The sequence below is a fragment of the Ambystoma mexicanum genome, unplaced genomic scaffold, assembly GCF_040938575.1.
Source record: "Ambystoma mexicanum isolate Mex_15411 unplaced genomic scaffold, UKY_AmexF1_1 Mex_scaf3, whole genome shotgun sequence".
NCBI lineage: Eukaryota > Metazoa > Chordata > Amphibia > Caudata > Ambystomatidae > Ambystoma > Ambystoma mexicanum.
In genome coordinates, this window is record NW_027182444.1 from 16,757,667 (window position 1) to 16,782,140 (window position 24,474).

Here is a 24,474-nt window from a genome sequence, read left to right on the forward strand (position 1 = left end):
CTATAGCATGAGATGTGATATCTCAATGCTTCTAATATCAAACTTGAGACCCTCCCTATAGCATGAGATGTGATATCCAAGTCCTTCCCATTCCAATCCTGAGACACTTCCTATAGCATGAGATGTGATATCTCAATGCTTCTAATACCAAACCTGAGACTCTTCCTATAACATGAGATGGGATATCCAACTCCTTCCCATTACAATCCTGAGACCCTTCCGAAAGCAGAGATGTGATATCTCAATGCTTATACCAAACCTGAGACCCTTCCTATGGCATGAGATGTCATATACAGATCCTTCCCATTCCAATCCTGAGACCCTTCCTATAGCATGAGATGTGATATCTCAATGCTTATACCAAACCTAAAACCCTTCCTATAGCATGAGATGTGATATCCAACTCCTTCCCATTCCAATCCTGAGACCATTCCTATAGCATGAGATGTGATATCCAATGGCTCTAATATCAAACCTGAGATCCTTCCTCTAACATTAAATGTGATATCCAACTCCTTCCCTTTCCAAACCTGAGAGCCTACCTATAGCATGAGATGTGATATCCAAGTCCTTCCCATTCCAATCCTTAGACCCTTCCTACAGCATGCAATATGATATCTCAATGATTCTAATAACAAACCTGAGACCCGTCCTATAACATGAGATGTGATATCCAACTCCTTCCCATTCCAATCCTGAGACACTTCCGATAGCAGAGATGTGATATCTCAATGCTTCTAATACCAAACCTGAGACCAGTCCTATAACATGAGATGGGATATCCAACTCCTTCCCGTTCCAAACCTGAGACCCTTCCTATAGCATGAGATGTGATATCCAACTCCTTCCCATTCCAATCCTGAGACCCTTATGATAGCATGAGATGTGATATCTCAATGCCTCTAATACCAAATCTGAGATTTTTCCGATAGCATGAGATGTGATATCTCAATGCTTCTTATACCAAACCTGAGATCCTTCCTATAACATGAGATGTGATATCCAAATCCTTCCCCTTCCAAACCTGAGACCCTCCCTTTAGCATGAGATGTGATATCCAACTCCTTCCCATTCCAACCTGAGACCCTTCCTATAGCATGAGATGGGATATCCAACTCCTTGGAATTCCAATCCTGATACCCTTCCGATAGCATGAGATTTGATATCCCAATGCTTATACCAAACCTGAGACCCATACTATGGCATGAGATGTGATATCAAACTCCTTCCCATTCTAATCCTGAAATCCTGAGACCCTTCCTATAGCTTGAGATGTGATATCCAACTCCTTCCCATTCCAATTCTGAGACCCTTCCTATACCATGAGACTTGATATCTCAATGCTTCTAATACCAAACCTGAGACCTGTCCTATAACATGAGATGTGATATCCAAATCCTTCCCCTTCCAAACCTTAGACCCTTCCTTTATCATGAGATGTGATATCCAACTCCTTCCCATTCCAATCCTGAGACCCTTCCGATATCATGAGATGTGATATCTCAATGCTTCTAATATCAAACTCGAGACCCTCCCTATAGCATGAGATGTGATATCCAAGTCCTTCCCATTCCAATCCTGAGACCCTTCCTATAGCATGGGATGTGATGTCTCAATGCTTCTAATACCAAACCTGAGACCCTTCCTATAACATGAGATGGGAATATCCAACTCCTTCCCATTATAATCCTGAGACCCTTCCGATAGCAAACATGTGATATCTCAATGCTTATACCAAACCTGAGATCCTTCCTATAACATGAGATGTGATATCCAACTCCTTCCCATTCCAATCCTGAGACACTTCCTATAGCATGAGATGTGATATCTCACTGCTTATACCAAACCTGAGACCCTTCCTATAGCATGAGATGTGATATCCAAGTCCTTCCCATTCCAATCCTGAGACACTTCCTATAGCATGAGATGTGATATCTCAATGCTTCTAATACCAAACCTGAGACCCTTCCTATGGCATGAGATGTCATATACAGATCCTTCCCATTCCAATCCTGAGACCCTTCCTATAGCATGAGATCTGATATCTCAATGCTTATACCAAACCTAAAACCCTTCCTATAGCATGAGATGTGATATCCAACTCCTTCCAATTCCAATCCTGAGACCCTTCCTATAGCATGAGATGTGATATCCAATGGCTCTAATATCAAACCTGAGATCCTTCCTCTAACATTAAATGTGATATCCAACTCCTTCCCTTTCCAAACCTGAGAGCCTACCTATAGCATGAGATGTGATATCCAAGTCCTTCCATTCCAATCCTTAGACCCTTCCTACAGCATGCAATATGATATCTCAATGATTCTAATAACAAACCTGAGACCCGTCCTATAACATGAGATGTGATATCCAACTCCTTCCCATTCCAATCCTGAGACACTTCCGATAGCAGAGATGTGATATCTCAATGCTTCTAATACCAAACCTGAGACCAGTCCTATAACATGAGATGGGATATCCAACTCCTTCCCGTTCCAAACCTGAGACCCTTCCTATAGCATGAGTTGTGATATCCAACTCCTTCCCATCCCAATCCCGAGACACTTCCGATTGCAGAGATTTGATATCTCAATGCTTATACCAAACCGGAGACTCTTCCTATAACATGAGATGATATCCAACTCCTTCCCGTTCCAAACCTGAGACCCTTCCTATAGCATGAGATGTGATATCCAACTCCTTCCCATTCCAATCCTGAGACCCTTATGATAGCATGAGATGTGATATCTCAATGCCTCTAATACCAAATCTGAGATTCTTCCGATAGCATGAGATGTGATATCTCAATGCTTCTTATACCAAACCAGAGATCCTTCCTATAACATGAGATGTGATATCCAAATCCTTCCCCTTCCAAACCTGAGACCCTCCCTTTAGCATGAGATGTGATATCCAACACCTTCCCATTCTAACCTGAGACCCTTCCTATAGCATGAGATGGGATATCCAACTCCTTGGAATTCCAATCCTGATACCCTTCCGATAGCATGAGATTTGATATCCCAATGCTTATACCAAACCTGAGACCCATACTATGGCATGAGATGTGATATCAAACTCCTTCCCATTCCAATCCTGAGACCCTTCCTATAGCTTGAGATGTGATATCCAACTCCTTCCCATTCCAATTCTGAGACCCTTCCTATACCATGAGACTTGATATCTCAATGCTTCTAATACCAAACCTGAGACCCGTCCTATAACATGAGATGTGATATCCAAATCCTTCCCCTTCCAAACCTTAGACCCTTCCTTTATCATGAGATGTGATATCCAACTCCTTCCCATTCCAATCCTGAGACCCTTCCGATATCATGAGATGTGATATCTCAATGCTTCTAATATCAAACTCGAGACCCTCCCTATAGCATGAGATGTGATATCCAAGTCCTTCCAATTCCAATCCTGAGACCCTTCCTATAGCATGAGATGTGATGTCTCAATGCATCTAATACCAAACCTGAGACCCTTCCTATAACATGAGATGGGAATATCCAACTCCTTCCCATTCCAATCCTGAGACCCTTCCGAAAGCAGAGATGTGATATCTCAATGCTTATACCAAACCTGAGACCCTTCCTATGGCATGAGATGTCATATACAGATCCTTCCCATTCCAATCCTGAGACCCTTCCTATAGCATGATATGTGATATCTCAATGCTTATACCAAACCTAAAACCCTTCCTATAGCATGAGATGTGATATCCAACTCCTTCCCATTCCAATCCTGAGACCATTCCTATAGCATGAGATGTGATATCCAATGGCTCTAATATCAAACCTGAGATCCTTCCTCTAACATTAAATGTGATATCCAACTCCTTCCCTTTCCAAACCTGAGAGCCTACCTATAGCATGAGATGTGATATCCAAGTCCTTCCCATTCCAATCCTTAGACCCTTCCTACAGCATGCAATATGATATCTCAATGATTCTAATAACAAACCTGAGACCCGTCCTATAACATGAGATGTGATATCCAACTCCTTCCCATTCCAATCCTGAGACACTTCCGATAGCAGAGATGTGATATCTCAATGCTTCTAATACCAAACCTGAGACCAGTCCTATAACATGAGATGGGATATCCAACTCCTTCCCGTTCCAAACCTGAGACCCTTCCTATAGCATGAGATGTGATATCCAACTCCTTCCCATCCCAATCCTGAGACACTTCCGATTGCAGAGATTTGATATCTCAATGCTTATACCAAACCTGAAACTCTTCCTATAACATGAGATGTGATATCCAACTCCTTCCCATTCCAAACCTGAGACCCTTCCTATAGCATGAGATGTGATATCCAACTCCTTCCCATTCCAATCCTGAGACCCTTATGATAGCATGAGATGTGATATCTCAATGCCTCTAATACCAAATCTGAGATTCTTCCGATAGCATGAGATGTGATATCTCAATGCTTCTTATACCAAACCTGAGATCCTTCCTATAACATGAGATGTGATATCCAAATCCTTCCCTTTCCAAACCTGAGACCCTCCCTTTAGCATGAGATGTGATATCCAACTCCTTCCCATTCCGACCTGAGACCCTTCCTATAGCATGAGATGGGATATCCAACTCCTTGGAATTCCAATCCTGATACCCTTCCGATAGCATGAGATTTGATATCCCAATGCTTATACCAAACCTGAGACCCATACTATGGCATGAGATGTGATATCAAACTCCTTCCCATTCTAATCCTGAAATCCTGAGACCCTTCCTATAGCTTGAGATGTGATATCCAACTCCTTCCCATTCCAATTCTGAGACCCTTCCTATACCATGAGACTTGATATCTCAATGCTTCTAATACCAAACCTGAGACCCGTCCTATAACATGAGATGTGATATCCAAATCCTTCCCCTTCCAAACCTTAGACCCTTCCTTTATCATGAGATGTGATATCCAACTCCTTCCCATTCCAATCCTGAGACCCTTCCGATATCATGAGATGTGATATCTCAATGCTTCTAATATCAAACTCGAGACCCTCCCTATAGCATGAGATGTGATATCCAAGTCCTTCCCATTCCAATCCTGAGACCCTTCCTATAGCATGAGATGTGATGTCTCAATGCTTCTAATACCAAACCTGAGACCCTTCCTATAACATGAGATGGGAATATCCAACTCCTTCCCATTCCAATCCTGAGACCCTTCCGATAGCAAACATGTGATATCTCAATGCTTATACCAAACCTGAGATCCTTCCTATAACATGAGATGTGATATCCAACTCCTTCCCATTCCAATCCTGAGACACTTCCTATAGCATGAGATGTGATATCTCACTGCTTATACCAAACCTGAGACCCTTCCTATAGCATGAGATGTGATATCCAACTCCTTCCCATTCCAATCCTGAGACCCTTCCTATAGCATGAGATGTGATATCTCAATGCTTCTAATATCAAACTTGAGACCCTCCCTATAGCATGAGATGTGATATCCAAGTCCTTCCCATTCCAATCTTGAGACACTTCCTATAGCATGAGATGTGATATCTCAATGCTTCTAATACCAAACCTGAGACTCTTCCTATAACATGAGATGGGATATCCAACTCCTTCCCATTGCAATCCTGAGACCCTTCCGATAGCAGAGATGTGATATCTCAATGCTTATACCAAACCTGAGACCCTTCCTACGGCATGAGATGTCATATACAACTCCTTCCCATTCCAATCCTGAGACCCTTCCTATAGCATGAGATGTGATATCTCAATGCTTATACCAAACCTGAGACCCTTCCTATAGCATGAGATGTGATATCCAACTCCTTCCCATTCCAATCCTGAGACCCTTCCTATAGCATGAGATGTGATGTCTAAATGCTTCTAATACCAAACCTGAGATCCTTCCTATAACATGAGATGTGAAATCCAACTCCTTCCATTCCAATCCTGAGACCCTTCCTATAGCATGAGATGTGATATCTCAATGCTTATACTAAACCTGAGACCCTTCCTTTAGCATGAGATGTGATATCCAACTCCTTCCCATTGCAATCCTGAGACCCTTCCGATAGCAGAGATGTGATATCTCAATGCTTATACCAAACCTGAGACCCTTCCTACGGCATGAGATGTCATATACAACTCCTTCCCATTCCAATCCTGAGACCCTTCCTATAGCATGAGATGTGATATCTCAATGCTTATACCAAACCTGAGACCCTTCCTATAGCATGAGATGTGATATCCAACTCCTTCCCATTCGATTCCTGAGACCCTTCCTATAGCATGAGATGTGATGTCTAAATGCTTCTAATACCAAACCTGAGATCCTTCCTATAACATGAGATGTGAAATCCAACTCCTTCCATTCCAATCCTGAGACCCTTCCTATAGCATGAGATGTGATATCTCAATGCTTATACTAAACCTGAGATCCTTCCTCTAGCATGAAATGTGATATCCAACTCCTTCCCTTTCCAAACCTGAGAGCCTATCCATAGCATGAGATGTGATATCCAAGTCCTTCCCATTCCAATCCTTAGACCCTTCCTACAGCATGCAATAACACTACTCACTTCAGACCTGGGAACGCCAAGTGTACGAATCATGTGAGAGTGACAAGGACTCGATATACTACACAACCTGGCGGCGGTTACAGAGCAAGACTCCTGTGTAGGCTGGTCAGTCTGCTGGATGGCCCAGAGACGCTTCCGAAGGCTTACTAGCAGGAGATGGTGAAAATGCCGAGAATAGCTGTCCCCGCTATTCCAAGGGTCGAAGTACCAGTACAGGCCTTCTGGTTCGATCAAAGGTGAAAAGGGTTTCACAAGGCGACAGCAGTGCAGAGGAGCAGTCCTTCAGCGGGTCACCAGCGATTCCTCGGTTCAGCCTCTTGGTTGCAGGATACTTGGCTCCTGTATTCCTTCGTTCGTGAGAACTCAGGAGATCGACATGGTAGTGGTGTTTCCAGCCCCCTCTTATCCACGGTTCCCTTCGCGCCAAAACGGAGGGGACCCAATGGGAGATCCGCTCATCAACACTCACACCATTCGTGGACCTATCACGGACCACGGTGGTCCCAGGCATTCACACCACCCTAGACTCTCTGGCACCCAGGATGTGTATTGGGACCAGACATCCCAGCCCACATCCTGGAGGCACACACAAGACATGTAGAAGCCTGCGAAAGCATCTGTGTTTCGCGGGAAAGCACATGCCCAAATAAGGAAGGCCCCAGGTCGGCTCGACCTGGGGAAGGTGAAGGGAGCAAGACGGTCAGCGGACAGGACAAAGGAGCCTCGTGGTCTGGCCATTTTGGGATCTAGGCCACCATTTTGGGTTAAGCGCGAGAAACGCGCTTAGCACGCCAAAAGGATCTCAAAACACAAGAAACGATCGCTGCCACCATTCCCGTCCGTGAATCACTTGCACCGATCAGTTACAATCCTGAAAGAGTATCTAGGGCCTGTAGAAGGCTAGAGACCCAAGAGAGCAGTAACTTAGCTTACAGTGCCCTCTTGTGTCATGTTGCACGAAAGCTGCAACATGATACAAGAAACTACGGAAACCAGCGTTTCCTGGTACTGACTGTCTTAAGGGCATGACAGTTTCCCCGTAAGAAAGGAGCGAAAGCCCAGAGGAGTGCGGCAGAAGGCTGCACTTCTCGGGCAAAGTCGAGAACAAGGTGAAAAACAACAGCAAAAAGTTTAGGGGTTGCCACATGGAAGGAAAATTACCTACAATTACGAAATCTTTCCTAACACTCGCCCCTCCCAGACTATGGACAGGGGGAACTAATCCACCCCTGGATGAGTCTCTTGTTCAGGTCGGTTAAACATTCTCCACAACCCATCAGCATTGCTATGTTGGACACCTGGCCTATGCTCAATAGTGAAGTCGAAGCCTTGTAGACTTATGGACCACCTAAGCAACTTTGGATTCTCCCCCTTCATGTTTATTAGCCACTTTAAGGGCTTATGGTCAGTTTGCACAGGGAAGTGGGTCCCATAGAGGTAGGGCCTCAGCTTCCTTAGGGCCCACACAACAGAGAAACATTCTTTCTCTACCGTGGACCATCTGAGCTCTCTGTCCTTAAACTGGCGACTAATAAAACCAATAGGGTGTTCCTTACCCTTCTCATCTACTTGCGATAGTACAGCTCCTATCCCAGTGTCAGAGGCGTCCGTCTGCACGATAAAAGGTCTTTGATAATCAGGGGCCCTGAGGACAGGGGCCTGGCACAAGGAGTCTTTTAAGCCATTGAAGGCCTTCTCACACTCGTCGGTCCAAGTTACCTTCTTGGGTTTCTTCAGAGTTGTGAGGACAGTCAGAGGGGCAGCTATGGTGCCATAGTCTGCCACAAAATTGCGGTAATACCCTGTGAGTCCTAAGAAGGCTCTCACTTGGGTTTGTGTAGTGGGGGTAGGCCAGTCTTGTACTGCTTGTACTTTACTGGGTAGAGGCTGTATCCTCCCTCCACCTACTTCATGTCCAAGGTAAAACACTGAGCCTTGTCCAATCTGGCGTTTACTAGCCTTTATGGTCAAGTGTGCTTTCTGAAGAGCCTGGAGCACAATCCCGAGGTGTTTCACATGGTCAGGTGGCACTGAAAACTGCTATATCGTCCAGATATGCAAGACAGAATTCGTCCAACCCATTCAAAACATGATGCACAAGCCTCTGGAAAGTGGCAGGTGCATTCTTCAACCCGAACGGCATTACCCGGAATTGGTAAAGGCCGTCTGGAGTAGAAAACGCTGTCTTCTCCTTGGCATGTTCTGCTAAAGCTATTTGCCAATAGCCAGCAGTGAGGTCAAACGTGCTGAGGTACTTGGAGGCACCCAAAGTATCCACCAGCTCATCTGTTCGAGGCAAGGGGTGTGCATCTGTCTTGGTGACAGCATTCAGAGCCCTGTAATCCACACAGAACCTCAATTCAGAAGTGCCTGCCTTTGGAACGAAAACCACAGGGCTGGACCAAGGACTACTAGAGGGTTCAATCACCCCAAGGTCTAACATCTTGTTGACCTCGGTCTTAATATAGGACCGTACTTTGTCTGACATCCTGTATCCCCTACTTTTGGTAGGTACACTGTCTCCTGTGTCTATGTTATGTTTGCACCAAGGTGTCAAACCAGGCGACTGTGAAAACAGGGGGGAAAACTGCCTAAGCAAACTTTTCACCTCAGCCTGCTGATCAGAAGTCAGGTGAGGGGCCACTCGGACACCCTCAAAGGAGCTATCTGAAGGACCGCTTTGGAACAGGTCGGGGAGAGGTTCAGACTCCTCTTCCTCAACATCTGAAGCCAGTAACAGTGCTGCGATTTTGACTCTTGGGACGAAAGCCTTCAGCCTATTCACGTAAAACACTTTTGGAGCCTGTCCAGGCCTTCCAAGGTCCACTAAATAGTTAACCTCACCCAGGGGCTCCACCACTGTGTAAGGGCCTGACCATTTGTCCTGTAAAGCTCAAGGCCTTATGGGATTCATGATCAGGACTTGCTGACCAGGTGTAAAGTTGATGAGGGAAGCTTTCTGGTCGTACCAATGTTTCACCAGCGCTTGTACTGCCTTCAATTTATCACTAGCCAAGCCCATCAGAAGTACCATCCGTTTTCTGAGCCCTAGCACATAATCAACTACGTTGGTAGTAACAGGGGGAGTGGGCATCTCCCATCCCTCTTTGACTATGGCTAAGGGACCCCGTACAGGATGACCAAACAGAAGTTTGAAGGGGCTGAAGCCAACACCCTCCTGTGGTACCTCTCGGTAGGCAAACAGTAAGCATGGTAAAAGAAGATAATACCAAACCTGAGATCCTACCTCTAACATGAAATGAGATATCCAACTCTTTCCCCTTCCAAACCTGAGAGCCTTCCTATAGCATGAGATGTGATATCCAAGTCCTTCCCATTCCAATACTGAGACCCTTCCTATAGCTTGAGATGTGATATCCAACTCCTTCCCATTCCAATTCTGAGACCCTTCCTATAGCATGAGATGTGATATCTCAATGCTTATACCAAACCTGAGAGCCTACCTATAGCATGAGATGTGATATCCAAGTCCATCCCATTACAATCCTTAGACCCTTCCTACAGCATGCGATGTGATATCTCAATGATTCTAATACCAAACCAGAGACTCTTCCTATAACATGAGATGGGATATCCAACTCCTTCCCATTCCAATTCTGAGACCCTTCCTATACTATGAGACTTGATATCTCAATGCTTCTAATACCAAACCTGAGACCCGTAATATAACATGAGATGTGATATCCAAATCCTTCCCCTTCCAAACCTTAGACCATTCCTTTATCATGAGATGTGATATCCAACTCCTTCCCATTCCAATCCTGAGACCCTTCCGATATCATGAGATGTGATATCTCAAAGCTTCTAATATCAAACTTGAGACCCTCCCTATAGCATGAGATGTGATATCCAAGTCCTTCCCATTCTAATCCTGAGACCCTTCCTATAGCATGAGATGTGATATCTCAATGCTTCTAATACCAAACCTGAGACCCTTCCTATAACATGAGATGGGAATATCCAACTCCTTCCCATTCCAATCTTGAGACCCTTCCGATAGCAGAGATGTGATATCTCAATGCTTATACCAAACCTGAGATCCTTCCTATAACATGAGATGTGATATCCAACTCCTTCCCATTCCAATCCTGAGACACTTCCTATAGCATGAGATGTGATATCTCACTGCTTATACCAAACCTGAGACCCTTCCCATAGCAGGAGATGTGATATCCAACTCCTTCCCATTCCAATCCTCAGACCCTTCCTATAGCATGAGATTTGATATCCCAATGCTTATACCAAACCTGAGACCCATACTATGGCATGAGATGTGATATCAAACTCCTTCCCATTCCAATCCTGAGACCCTTCCTATAGCTTGAGATGTGATATCCAACTCCTTCCCATTCCAATTCTGAGACCCTTCCTATACCATGAGACTTGATATCTCAATGCTTCTAATACCAAACCTGAGACCCGTCCTATAACATGAGATGTGATATCCAAATCCTTCCCTTTCCAAACCTTAGACCCTTCCTTTATCATGAGATGTGATATCCAACTCCTTCCCATTCCAATCCTGAGACCCTTCCGATATCATGAGATGTGATATCTCAATGCTTCTAATATCAAACTCGAGACCCTCCCTATAGCATGAGATGTGATATCCAAGTCCTTCCAATTCCAATCCTGAGACCCTTCCTATAGCATGAGATGTGATGTCTCAATGCTTCTAATGCCAAACCTGAGACCCTTCCTATAACATGAGATGGGAATATCCAACTCCTTCCCATTCCAATCCTGAGACCCTTCCGAAAGCAGAGATGTGATATCTCAATGCTTATACCAAACCTGAGACCCTTCCTATGGCATGAGATGTCATATACAGATCCTTCCCATTCCAATCCTGAGACCCTTCCTATAGCATGAGATGTGATATCTCAATGCTTATACCAAACCTAAAACCCTTCCTATAGCATGAGATGTGATATCCAACTCCTTCCCATTCCAATCCTGAGACCATTCCTATAGCATGAGATGTGATATCCAATGGCTCTAATATCAAACCTGAGATCCTTCCTCTAACATTAAATGTGATATCCAACTCCTTCCCTTTCCAAACCTGAGACCCGTCCTATAACATGAGATGTGATATCCAACTCCTTCCCATTCCAATCCTGAGACACTTCCGATAGCAGAGATGTGATATCTCAATGCTTCTAATACCAAACCTGAGACCAGTCCTATAACATGAGATGGGATATCCAACTCCTTCCCGTTCCAAACCTGAGACCCTTCCTATAGCATGATATGTGATATCCAACTCCTTCCCATCCCAATCCTGAGATACTTCCGATTGCAGAGATTTGATATCTCAATGCTTATACCAAACCTGAAACTCTTCCTATAACATGAGATGTGATATCCAACTCCTTCCCATTCCAAACCTGAGACCCTTCCTATAGCATGAGATGTGATATCCAACTCCTTCCCATTCCAATCCTGAGACCCTTATGATAGCATGAGATGTGATATCTCAATGCCTCTAATACCAAATCTGAGATTCTTCCGATAGCATGAGATGTGATATCTCAATGCTTCTTATACCAAACCTGAGATCCTTCCTATAACATGAGATGTGATATCCAAATCCTTCCCCTTCCAAACCTGAGACCCTCCCTTTAGCATGAGATGTGATATCCAACTCCTTCCCATTCCAACCTGAGACCCTTCCTATAGCATGAGATGGGATATCCAACTCCTTGGAATTCCAATCCTGATACCCTTCCGATAGCATGAGATTTGATATCCCAATGCTTATACCAAACCTGAGACCCATACTATGGCATGAGATGTGATATCAAACTCCTTCCCATTCTAATCCTGAAATCCTGAGACCCTTCCTATAGCTTGAGATGTGATATCCAACTCCTTCCCATTCCAATTCTGAGACCCTTCCTATACCATGAGACTTGATATCTCAATGCTTCTAATACCAAACCTGAGACCCGTCCTATAACATGAGATGTGATATCCAAATCCTTCCCCTTCCAAACCTTAGACCCTTCCTTTATCATGAGATGTGATATCCAACTCCTTCCCATTCCAATCCTGAGACCCTTCCGATATCATGAGATGTGATATCTCAATGCTTCTAATATCAAACTCGAGACCCTCCCTATAGCATGAGATGTGATATCCAAGTCCTTCCCATTCCAATCCTGAGACCCTTCCTATAGCATGAGATGTGATGTCTCAATGCTTCTAATACCAAACCTGAGACCCTTCCTATAACATGAGATGGGAATATCCAACTCCTTCCCATTCCAATCCTGAGACCCTTCCGATAGCAAACATGTGATATCTCAATGCTTATACCAAACCTGAGATCCTTCCTATAACATGAGATGTGATATCCAACTCCTTCCCATTCCAATCCTGAGACACTTCCTATAGCATGAGATGTGATATCTCAATGCTTATACCAAACCTAAAACCCTTCCTATAGCATGAGATGTGATATCCAACTCCTTCCCATTCCAATCCTTAGACCCTTCCTAGCATGAGATGTGATATCCAATGGCTCTAATATCAAACCTGAGATCCTTCCTCTAACATTAAATGTGATATCCAACTCCTTCCATTTCCAAACCTGAGAGCCTACCTATAGCATGAGATGTGATATCCAAGTCCTTCCATTCCAATCCTTAGACCCTTCCTACAGCATGCAATATGATATCTCAATGATTCTAATAACAAACCTGAGACCCGTCCTATAACATGAGATGTGATATCCAACTCCTTCCCATTCCAATCCTGAGACACTTCCGATAGCAGAGATGTGATATCTCAATGCTTCTAATACCAAACCTGAGACCAGTCCTATAACATGAGATGGGATATCCAACTCCTTCCCGTTCCAAACCTGAGACCCTTCCTATAGCATGAGATGTGATATCCAACTCCTTCCCATCCCAATCCTGAGACACTTCCGATTGCAGAGATTTGATATCTCAATGCTTATACCAAACCTGAGACTCTTCCTATAACATGAGATGTGATATCCAACTCCTTCCCGTTCCAAACCTGAGACCCTTCCTATAGCATTAGATGTGATATCCAACTCCTTCCCATTCCAATCCTGAGACCCTTATGATAGCATGAGATGTGATATCTCAATGCCTCTAATACCAAATCTGAGATTCTTCCGATAGCATGAGATGTGATATCTCAATGCTTCTTATACCAAACCTGAGACCCTTCCTATAACATGAGATGTGATATCCAACTCCTTGGAATTCCAATCCTGATACCCTTCCGATAGCATGAGATTTGATATCCCAATGCTTATACCAAACCTGAGACCCATACTATGGCATGAGATGTGATATCAAACTCCTTCCCATTCCAATCCTGAGACCCTTCCTATAGCTTGAGATGTGATATCCAACTCCTTCCCATTCCAATTCTGAGACCCTTCCTATACCATGAGACTTGATATCTCAATGCTTCTAATACCAAACCTGAGACCCGTCCTATAACATGAGATGTGATATCCAAATCCTTCCCCTTCCAAACCTTAGACCCTTCCTTTATCATGAGATGTGATATCCAACTCCTTCCCATTCCAATCCTGAGACCCTTCCGATATCATGAGATGTGATATCTCAATGCTTCTAATATCAAACTCGAGACCCTCCCTATAGCATGAGATGTGATATCCAAGTCCTTCCCATTCCAATCCTGAGACCCTTCCTATAGCATGAGATGTGATGTCTCAATGCTTCTAATACCAAACCTGAGACCCTTCCTATAACATGAGATGGGAATATCCAACTCCTTCCCATTCCAATCCTGAGACCCTTCCGATAGCAAACATGTGATATCTCAATGCTTATACCAAACCTGAGATCCTTCCTATAACATGAGATGTGATATCCAACTCCTTCCCATTCCAATCCTGAGACACTTCTTATAGCATGAGATGTGATATCTCACTGCTTATACCAAACCTGAGACCCTTCCTATAGCATGAGATGTGATATCCAACTCCTTCCCATTCCAATCCTGAGACCCTTCCTATAGCATGAGATGTGATATCTCAATGCTTCTAATATCAAACTTGAGACCCTCCCTATAGCATGAGATGTGATATCCAAGTCCTTCCCATTCCAATCTTGAGACACTTCCTATAGCATGAGATGTGATATCTCAATGCTTCTAATACCAAACCTGAGACTCTTCCTATAACATGAGATGGGATATCCAACTCCTTCCCATTGCAATCCTGAGACCCTTCCGATAGCAGAGATGTGATATCTCAATGCTTATACCAAACCTGAGACCCTTCCTACGGCATGAGATGTCATATACAACTCCTTCCCATTCCAATCCTGAGACCCTTCCTATAGCATGAGATGTGATATCTCAATGCTTATACCAAACCTGAGACCCTTCCTATAGCATGAGATGTGATATCCAACTCCTTCCCATTCCAATCCTGAGACCCTTCCTATAGCATGAGATGTGATGTCTAAATGCTTCTAATACCAAACCTGAGATCCTTCCTATAACATGAGATGTGAAATCCAACTCCTTCCATTCCAATCCTGAGACCCTTCCTATAGCATGAGATGTGATATCTCAATGCTTATACTAAACCTGAGACCCTTCCTTTAGCATGAGATGTGATTTCCAACTCCTTCCCATTCCAATCCTGAGACCCTTCCTATAGCATGAGATGTGATATCTCAATGCCTCTAATACCAAACCTGAGATCCTTCCTCTAACATGAAATGTGATATCCAACTCCTTCCCTTTCCAAACCTGAGAGCCTATCCATAGCATGAGATGTGATATCCAAGTCCTTCCCATTCCAATCCTTAGACCCTTCCTACAGCATGCAATAACACTACTCACTTCAGACCTGGGAACGCCAAGTGTACGAATCATGTGAGAGTGACAAGGACTCGATATACTACACAACCTGGCGGCGGTTACAGAGCAAGACTCCTGTGTAGGCTGGTCAGTCTGCTGGATGGCCCAGAGACGCTTCCGAAGGCTTACTAGCAGGAGATGGTGAAAATGCCGAGAATAGCTGTCCCCGCTATTCCAAGGGTCGAAGTACCAGTACAGGCCTTCTGGTTCGATCAAAGGTGAAAAGGGTTTCACAAGGCGACAGCAGTGCAGAGGAGCAGTCCTTCAGCGGGTCACCAGCGATTCCTCGGTTCAGCCTCTTGGTTGCAGGATACTTGGCTCCTGTATTCCTTCGTTCGTGAGAACTCAGGAGATCGACATGGTAGTGGTGTTTCCAGCCCCCTCTTATCCACGGTTCCCTTCGCGCCAAAACGGAGGAGACCCAATGGGAGATCCGCTCATCAACACTCACACCATTCGTGGACCTATCACGGACCACGGTGGTCCCAGGCATTCACACCACCCTAGACTCTCTGGCACCCAGGATGTGTATTGGGACCAGACATCCCAGCCCACATCCTGGAGGCACACACAAGACATGTAGAAGCCTGCGAAAGCATCTGTGTTTCGCGGGAAAGCACATGCCCAAATAAGGAAGGCCCCAGGTCGGCTCGACCTGGGGAAGGTGAAGGGAGCAAGACGGTCAGCGGACAGGACAAAGGAGCCTCGTGGTCTGGCCATTTTGGGATCTAGGCCACCATTTTGGGTTAAGCGCGAGAAACGCGCTTAGCACGCCAAAAGGATCTCAAAACACAAGAAACGATCGCTGCCACCATTCCCGTCCGTGAATCACTTGCACCGATCAGTTACAATCCTGAAAGAGTATCTAGGGCCTGTAGAAGGCTAGAGACCCAAGAGAGCAGTAACTTAGCTTACAGTGCCCTCTTGTGTCATGTTGCACGAAAGCTGCAACATGATACAAGAAACTACGGAAACCAGCGTTTCCTGGTACTGACTGTCTTAAGGGCATGACAGTTTCCCCGTAAGAAAGGAGCGAAAGCCCAGAGGAGTGCGGCAGAAGGCTGCACTTCTCGGGCAAAGTCGAGAACAAGGTGAAAAACAACAGCAAAAAGTTTAGGGGTTGCCACATGGAAGGAAAATTACCTACAATTACGAAATCTTTCCTAACACTCGCCCCTCCCAGACTATGGACAGGGGGAACTAATCCACCCCTGGATGAGTCTCTTGTTCAGGTCGGTTAAACATTCTCCACAACCCATCAGCATTGCTATGTTGGACACCTGGCCTATGCTCAATAGTGAAGTCGAAGCCTTGTAGACTTATGGACCACCTAAGCAACTTTGGATTCTCCCCCTTCATGTTTATTAGCCACTTTAAGGGCTTATGGTCAGTTTGCACAGTGAAGTGGGTCCCATAGAGGTAGGGCCTCAGCTTCCTTAGGGCTCACACAACAGAGAAACATTCTTTCTCTACCGTGGACCATCTGAGCTCTCTGTCCTTAAACTGGCGACTAATAAAACCAATAGGGTGTTCCTTACCCTTCTCATCTACTTGCGATAGTACAGCTCCTATCCCAGTGTCAGAGGCGTCCGTCTGCACGATAAAAGGTCTTTGATAATCAGGGGCCCTGAGGACAGGGGCCTGGCACAAGGAGTCTTTTAAGCCATTGAAGGCCTTCTCACACTCGTCGGTCCAAGTTACCTTCTTGGGTTTCTTCAGAGTTGTGAGGGCAGTCAGAGGGGCAGCTATGGTGCCATAGTCTGCCACAAAATTGCGGTAATACCCCGTGAGTCCTAAGAAGGCTCTCACGTGGGTTTGTGTAGTGGGGGTAGGCCAGTCTTGTACTGCTTGTACTTTACTGGGTAGAGGCTGTATCCTCCCTCCACCTACTTCATGTCCAAGGTAAAACACTGAGCCTTGTCCAATCTGGCGTTTACTAGCCTTTATGGTCAAGTGTGCTTTCTGAAGAGCCTGGAGCACAATCCCGAGGTGTTTCACATGGTCAGGTGGCACTGAAAACTGCTATATCGTCCAGATATGCAAGACAGAATTCGTCCAACCCATTCAAAACATGATGCACAAGCCTCTGGAAAGTGGCAGGTGCATTCTTCAACCCGAACGGCATTACCCGGAATTGGTAAAGGCCGTCTGGAGTAGAAAACGCTGTCTTCTCCTTGGCATGTTCTGCTAAAGCTATTTGCCAATAGCCAGCAGTGAGGTCAAACGTGCTGAGGTACTTGGAGGCACCCAAAGTATCCACCAGCTCATCTGTTTGAGGCAAGGGGTGTGCATCTGTCTTGGTGACAGCATTCAGAGCCCTGTAATCCACACAGAACCTCAATTCAGAAGTGCCTGCCTTTGGAACGAAAACCACAGGGCTGGACCAAGGACTACTAGAGGGTTCAATCACCCCAAGGTCTAACATCTTGTTGACCTCGGTCTTAATATAAGACCGTACTTTGTCTGACATCCTGTATCCCCTACTTTTGGTAGGTACACTGTCTCCTGTGTCTATGTTATGTTTGCACCAAGGTGTCAAACCAGGCGACTGTGAAAACAGGGGGGAAAACTGCCTAAGCAAACTTTTCACCTCAGCCTGCTGATCAGAAGTCAGGTGAGGGGCCACTCGGACACCCTCAAAGGAGCTATCTGAAGGACCGCTTTGGAACAGGTCGGGGAGAGGTTCAGACTCCTCTTCCTCAACATCTGAAGCCAGTAACAGTGCTGCGATTTTGACTCTTGGGACGAAAGCCTTCAGCCTATTCACGTAAAACACTTTTGGAGCCTGTCCAGGCCTTCCAAGGTCCACTAAATAGTTAACCTCACCCAGGGGCTCCACCACTGTGTAAGGGCCTGACCATTTGTCCTGTAAAGCTCAAGGCCTTATGGGATTCATGATCAGGACTTGCTGACCAGGTGTAAAGTTGATGAGGGAAGCTTTCTGGTCGTACCAATGTTTCACCAGCGCTTGTACTGCCTTCAATTTATCACTAGCCAAGCCCATCAGAAGTACCATCCGTTTTCTGAGCCCTAGCACATAATCAACTACGTTGGTAGTAACAGGGGGAGTGGGCATCTCCCATCCCTCTTTGACTATGGCTAAGGGTCCCCGTACAGGATGACCAAACAGAAGTTTGAAGGGGCTGAAGCCAACACCCTCCTGTGGTACCTCTCGGTAGGCAAACAGTAAGCATGGTAAAAGAAGATAATACCAAACCTGAGATCCTACCTCTAACATGAAATGAGATATCCAACTCTTTCCCCTTCCAAACCTGAGAGCCTTCCTATAGCATGAGATGTGATATCCAAGTCCTTCCCATTCCAATACTGAGACCCTTCCTATAGCTTGAGATGTGATATCCAACTCCTTCCCATTCCAATTCTGAGACCCTTCCTATAGCATGAGATGTGATATCTCAATGCTTATACCAAACCTGAGAGCCTACCTATAGCATGAGATGTGATATCCAAGTCCATCCCATTCCAATCCTTAGACCCTTCCTACAGCATGCGATGTGATATCTCAATGATTCTAATACCAAACCAGAGACTCTTCCTATAACATGAGATGGGATATCCAACTCCTTCCCATTCCAATTCTGAGACCCTTCCTATACTATGAGACTTGATATCTCAATGCTTCTAATACCAAACCTGAGACCCGTAATATAACATGAGATGTGATATCCAAATCCTTCCCCTTCCAAACCTTAGACCCTTCCTTTATCATGAGATGTGATATCCAACTCCTTCCCATTCCAATCCTGAGACCCTTCCGATATCATGAGATGTGTTATCTCAAAGCTTCTAATATCAAACTTGAGACCCTCCCTATAGCATGAGATGTGATATCCAAGTCCTTCCCATTCCAATCCTGAGACCCTTCCTATAGCATGAGATGTGATATCTCAATGCTTCTAATACCAAACCTGAGACCCTTCCTATAACATGAGATGGGAATATCCAACTCCTTCCCATTCCAATCGTGAGACCCTTCCGATAGCAGAGATGTGATATCTCAATGCTTATACCAAACCTGAGCTCCTTCCTATAACATGAGATGTGATATCCAACTCCTTCCCATTCCAATCCTGAGACACTTCTTATAGCATGAGATGTGATATCTCACTGCTTATACCAAACCTGAGACCCTTCCCATAGCAGGAGATGTGATATCCAACTCCTTCCCATTCCAATCCTCAGACCCTTCCTATAGCATGAGATGTGATATCTCAATGCTTCTAATGTCAAACTTGAGACCCTACCTATAGCATGAGATGTGATATCCAAGTCCTTCCCATTCCAATCCTAAGACACTTCCTATAGCATGAGATTTGATATCTCAATGCTTCTAATACCAAACTTGAGACTCTTCCTATAACATGAGATGGGATATCCAACTCCTTCCCATTCCAATCCTGAGACCCTTTTGATAGCAGAGATGTGATATCTCAATGTTTATAACAAACCTGAGACCCTTCCTACGGCATGAGATGTCATATTCAACTCCTTCCCATTCCAATCCTGAGACCCTTCCTATAGCATGAGATTTGATATCCAACTCCTTCCCATTCCAATCCTGAGACCCTTCCTATAGCATGAGATGTGATGTCTCAATGCTTCTAATACCAAACCTGAGATCCTTCCTATAACATGAGATGTGATATCCAACTCCTTCCATTCCAATCCTGAGACCCTTCCTATAGCATGAGATGTGATATCTCAATGCTTCTAATACCAAACCTGAGATCCTTCCTCTAACATGAAATGTGAGATCCAACTCCTTCCCTTTCCAAACCTAAGAGCCTATCTATAGCATGAGATGTGATATCCAAGTCCTTCACATTCCAACCCTTAGACCCTTCCTACAGCATGCAATATGATATCTCAATGATTCCAATAACAAACCTGAGACCCGTCCTATAACATGAGATGGGATATCCAACTCCTTCCCATTCCAATCCTGAGACACTTCCGATAGCAGAGATGTGATATCTCAATGTTTATACCAAACCTGAGACTCTTCCTATAACATGAGATGGGATATCCAACTCCTTCCCATTCCAATCCTGAGACCCTTTTGATAGCAGAGATGTGATATCTCAATGTTTATACCAAACCTGAGACCCTTCCTACGGCATGAGATGTCATATTCAACTCCTTCCCATTCCAATCCTGAGACCCTTCCTTTAGCATGAGATGTGATATCCAGCTCCTTCCCATTCCAATCCTGAGACACTTCCGATAGCATGAGATGTGATATCTCAATGCTTCTAATATCAAAACTGAGACCCTCCCTATAGCATGATATGTGATATCTAAGTCCTTCCCATTCCAATCCTGAGACCCTTCCTATAGCATGAGATGTGATATCTCAATGCTTCTACCAAACCTGAGACCCTTCCTTTAGCATGATATGTGATATCCAACTCCTTCCCATTCCAATCCTGAGACCCTTCCTATAGCATGAGATGTGATATCTCAATACTTCTAATACCAAACCTGAGATCCTTCCGATAACATGAGATGTGATATCTCAATACTTCTAATACCAAACCTGAGATCCATCCTATAACATGAGATGTGATATCCAACTCCTTCCCTTTCCAAACCTGAGAGCCGTTCTATAGCATGAGATGTGATATCCAGGTCCTTCCCATTCCAATCCTTAGACCCTTCCTACAGCATGCAATATGATATCTCAATGCTTATACCAAACCTGAGAACCTTCCTATGCCCTGAGATGTCATGGCCTGAGATGTCATATACAACTCCTTCCCATTCCAATCCTGAGACCCTTCCTTTAGCATGAGATGTGATATCTCAATGCTTATACCAAATCTGAGACCCTTCCTATAGCATGAGATGTGATATCCAATTCCTTCCCATTCCAATCCTGAGACCCTCCCTATAGCATGAGATGTGATATCTCAATGCTTATACCAAACCTGAGAGCCTACCTATAACATGAGATGTGATATCCAAGTCCATCCCATTCCAATCCTTAGACCCTTCCTACAGCATGCGATGTGATATCTCAATGATTCTAATACCAAACCAGAGACTCTTCCTATAACATGAGATGGGATATCCAACTCCTTCCCATTCCAATCCTGAGCCGCTTCCGATAGCAGAGATGTGATATCTCAATGCTTATACCAAACCTGAGACCCTTCCTATAACATGAGATGTGATATCCAACTCCTTCACGTTCCAAACCTGAGACACTAACTATAGCATATGTGATATCCAACTCCTTCCCATTCCAAACATGAGACCCTTCCTATAGCAAGAAAGTAATATCCAACTCCTACCCATTCCAATCCTGAGACCCTTCCTATAGCAAGAGATGTGATATCCAAATCCTTCCCATTCCAATCCTGAGACCCTTCCTATAACATGAGATGTGATATCCAACTCCTTCCCATTCCAACCTGAGACACTTCCTAAAGCATGAGAAGGGATATCCAACTCCTTCCCAATCCAATCCTGAGACCCTTCCGATAGCAGAGATGTGATATCTCAATGCTTATACCAAACCTGAGACCCTTCCTATGGCATGAGATGTGATATCCAACTCCTTGCCATTCAAATCCTGAGACCCTTCCTATAGCATGAGAAGGGATATCCAACTCCTTCCCAATCCAATCCTGAGACCCTTCCGATAGCAGCGACGTGATATCTCAATGCTTCTACCAAACCTGAGACCCTTGCTTTAGCATGAGATGTGATATCCAAATCCTTCACATTCCAATCCTGAGACCCTTCCTATAGCATGAGATGTGATATCTCAATGCTTCTAATACCAAACCTGAGATCCTTCCTATAACATGAGATGTGATATCCAATTCCTTCCCATTCCAAACCTGAGACCCTTCCTATTGGATGAGATGTGATATCCAACTCCTTCCCATTCCAACCCTGAGACCCTTCCTATAGCATGAGATGTGATGTCTCAATGCGTCTAATACCAAACCTGAGATCCTTCCTATAACATGAGATGTGATATCCAACTCCTTCCATTCCAATCCTGAGACCCGTCCTATAGCATGAGATGTGATATCTCAATGCTTATACCAAACCTGAGACCCTTCCTATAGCATGAGATGTGATATCCAACTGCTTCCCATTCCAATCCTGAGACCCTTCCTATAGCATGAGATGTGATATCTCAATGCTTCTAATACCAAACCTGAGATCCTTCCTCTAACATGAAATGTGATATCCAACTCCTTCCCTTTCCAAACCTAAGAGCCTATCTATAGCATGATCCAAGTCCTTCACATTCCAACCCTTAGACCCTTCCTACAGCATGCAATATGATATCTCAATGATTCTAATAACAAACCTGAGACCCGTCCTATAACATGAGATGGGATATCCAACTCCTTCCCATTCCAATCCTGAGACACTTCCGATAGCAGAGATGTGATATCTCAATGCTTATACCAAACCTGAGACCCTTCCTATAACATGAGATGTGATATCCAAATCCTTCCCGTTCCAAACCTGAGACCCTTCATTTAGCATGAGATGTGATATCCAGCTCCTTCCCATTCCAATCCTGAGACACTTCCGATAGCATGAGATGTGATATCTCAATGCTTCTAATATCAAAACTGAGACCCTCCCTATAGCATGATATGTGATATCTAAGTCCTTCCCATTCCAATCCTGAGACCCTCCCTATAGCATGAGATGTGATATCCAACTCCTTCCCATTCCAATCCTGAGACCCTTCCTATAGCATGAGATATGATATCTCAATACTTCTAATACCAAACGTGAGATCCTTCCGATAACATGAGATGTGATATCCAAATCCTTCCCCTTCCAAACCTGAGACCCTACCTTTAGCATGAAATGTGATATCCAACTCCTTCCTATTTCAATCCTGAGACTCTTCTGATAGCATGAGATGTGATATCTCAATGCTTCTAATACCAAACCTGAGATCCTTCCGATAGCATGAGATGTGATATCTCAATGCTTCTAATACCAAACCTGAGATCCTTCCTATAACATGAGATGTGATATCCAAATCCTTCCCCTTCCAAACCTGAGACCCTCCCTTAAGCATGAGATGTGATATCTAACTCCTTCCCATTCCATTCCTGAGACCCTTCTGATAGCAAGAGATGTGATATCTCAATGCCTCTAATACCAAACCTGAGATCCTACCTCTAACATGAAATGAGATATCCAACTCTTTCCCCTTCCAAACCTGAGAGCCTTCCTATAGCATGAGATGTGATATCCAAGTCCTTCCCATTCCAATACTGAGACCCTTCCTACAGCTTGAGATGTGATATCCAACTCCTTCCCATTCCAATTCTGAAACCCTTCCTATAGCATGAGATGTGATATCTCAATGCTTATACCAAACCTGAGAGCCTTCCTATAGCATGAGATGTGATATCCAAGTCCATCCCATTCCAATCCTTAGACCCTTCCTACAGCATGCGATGTGATATCTCAATGATTCTAATACCAAACCAGAGACTCTTCCTATAACATGAGATGGGATATCCAACTCCTTCCCATTCCAATTCTGAGACCCTTCCTATACTATGAGACTTGATATCTCAATGCTTCTAATACCAAACCTGAGACCCGTAATATAACATGAGATGTGATATCCAAATCCTTCCCCTTCCAAACCTTAGACCCTTCCTTTATCATGAGATGTGATATCCAACTCCTTCCCATTCCAATCCTGAGACCCTTCCGATATCATGAGATGTGATATCTCAAAGCTTCTAATATCAAACTTGAGACCCTCCCTATAGCATGAGATGTGATATCCAAGTCCTTCCCATTCCAATCCTGAGACCCTTCCTATAGCATGAGATGTGATATCTCAATGCTTCTAATACCAAACCTGAGACCCTTCCTATAACATGAGATGGGAATATCCAACTCCTTCCCATTCCAATCTTGAGACCCTTCCGATAGCAGAGATGTGATATCTCAATGCTTATACCACACCTGAGATCCTTCCTATAACATG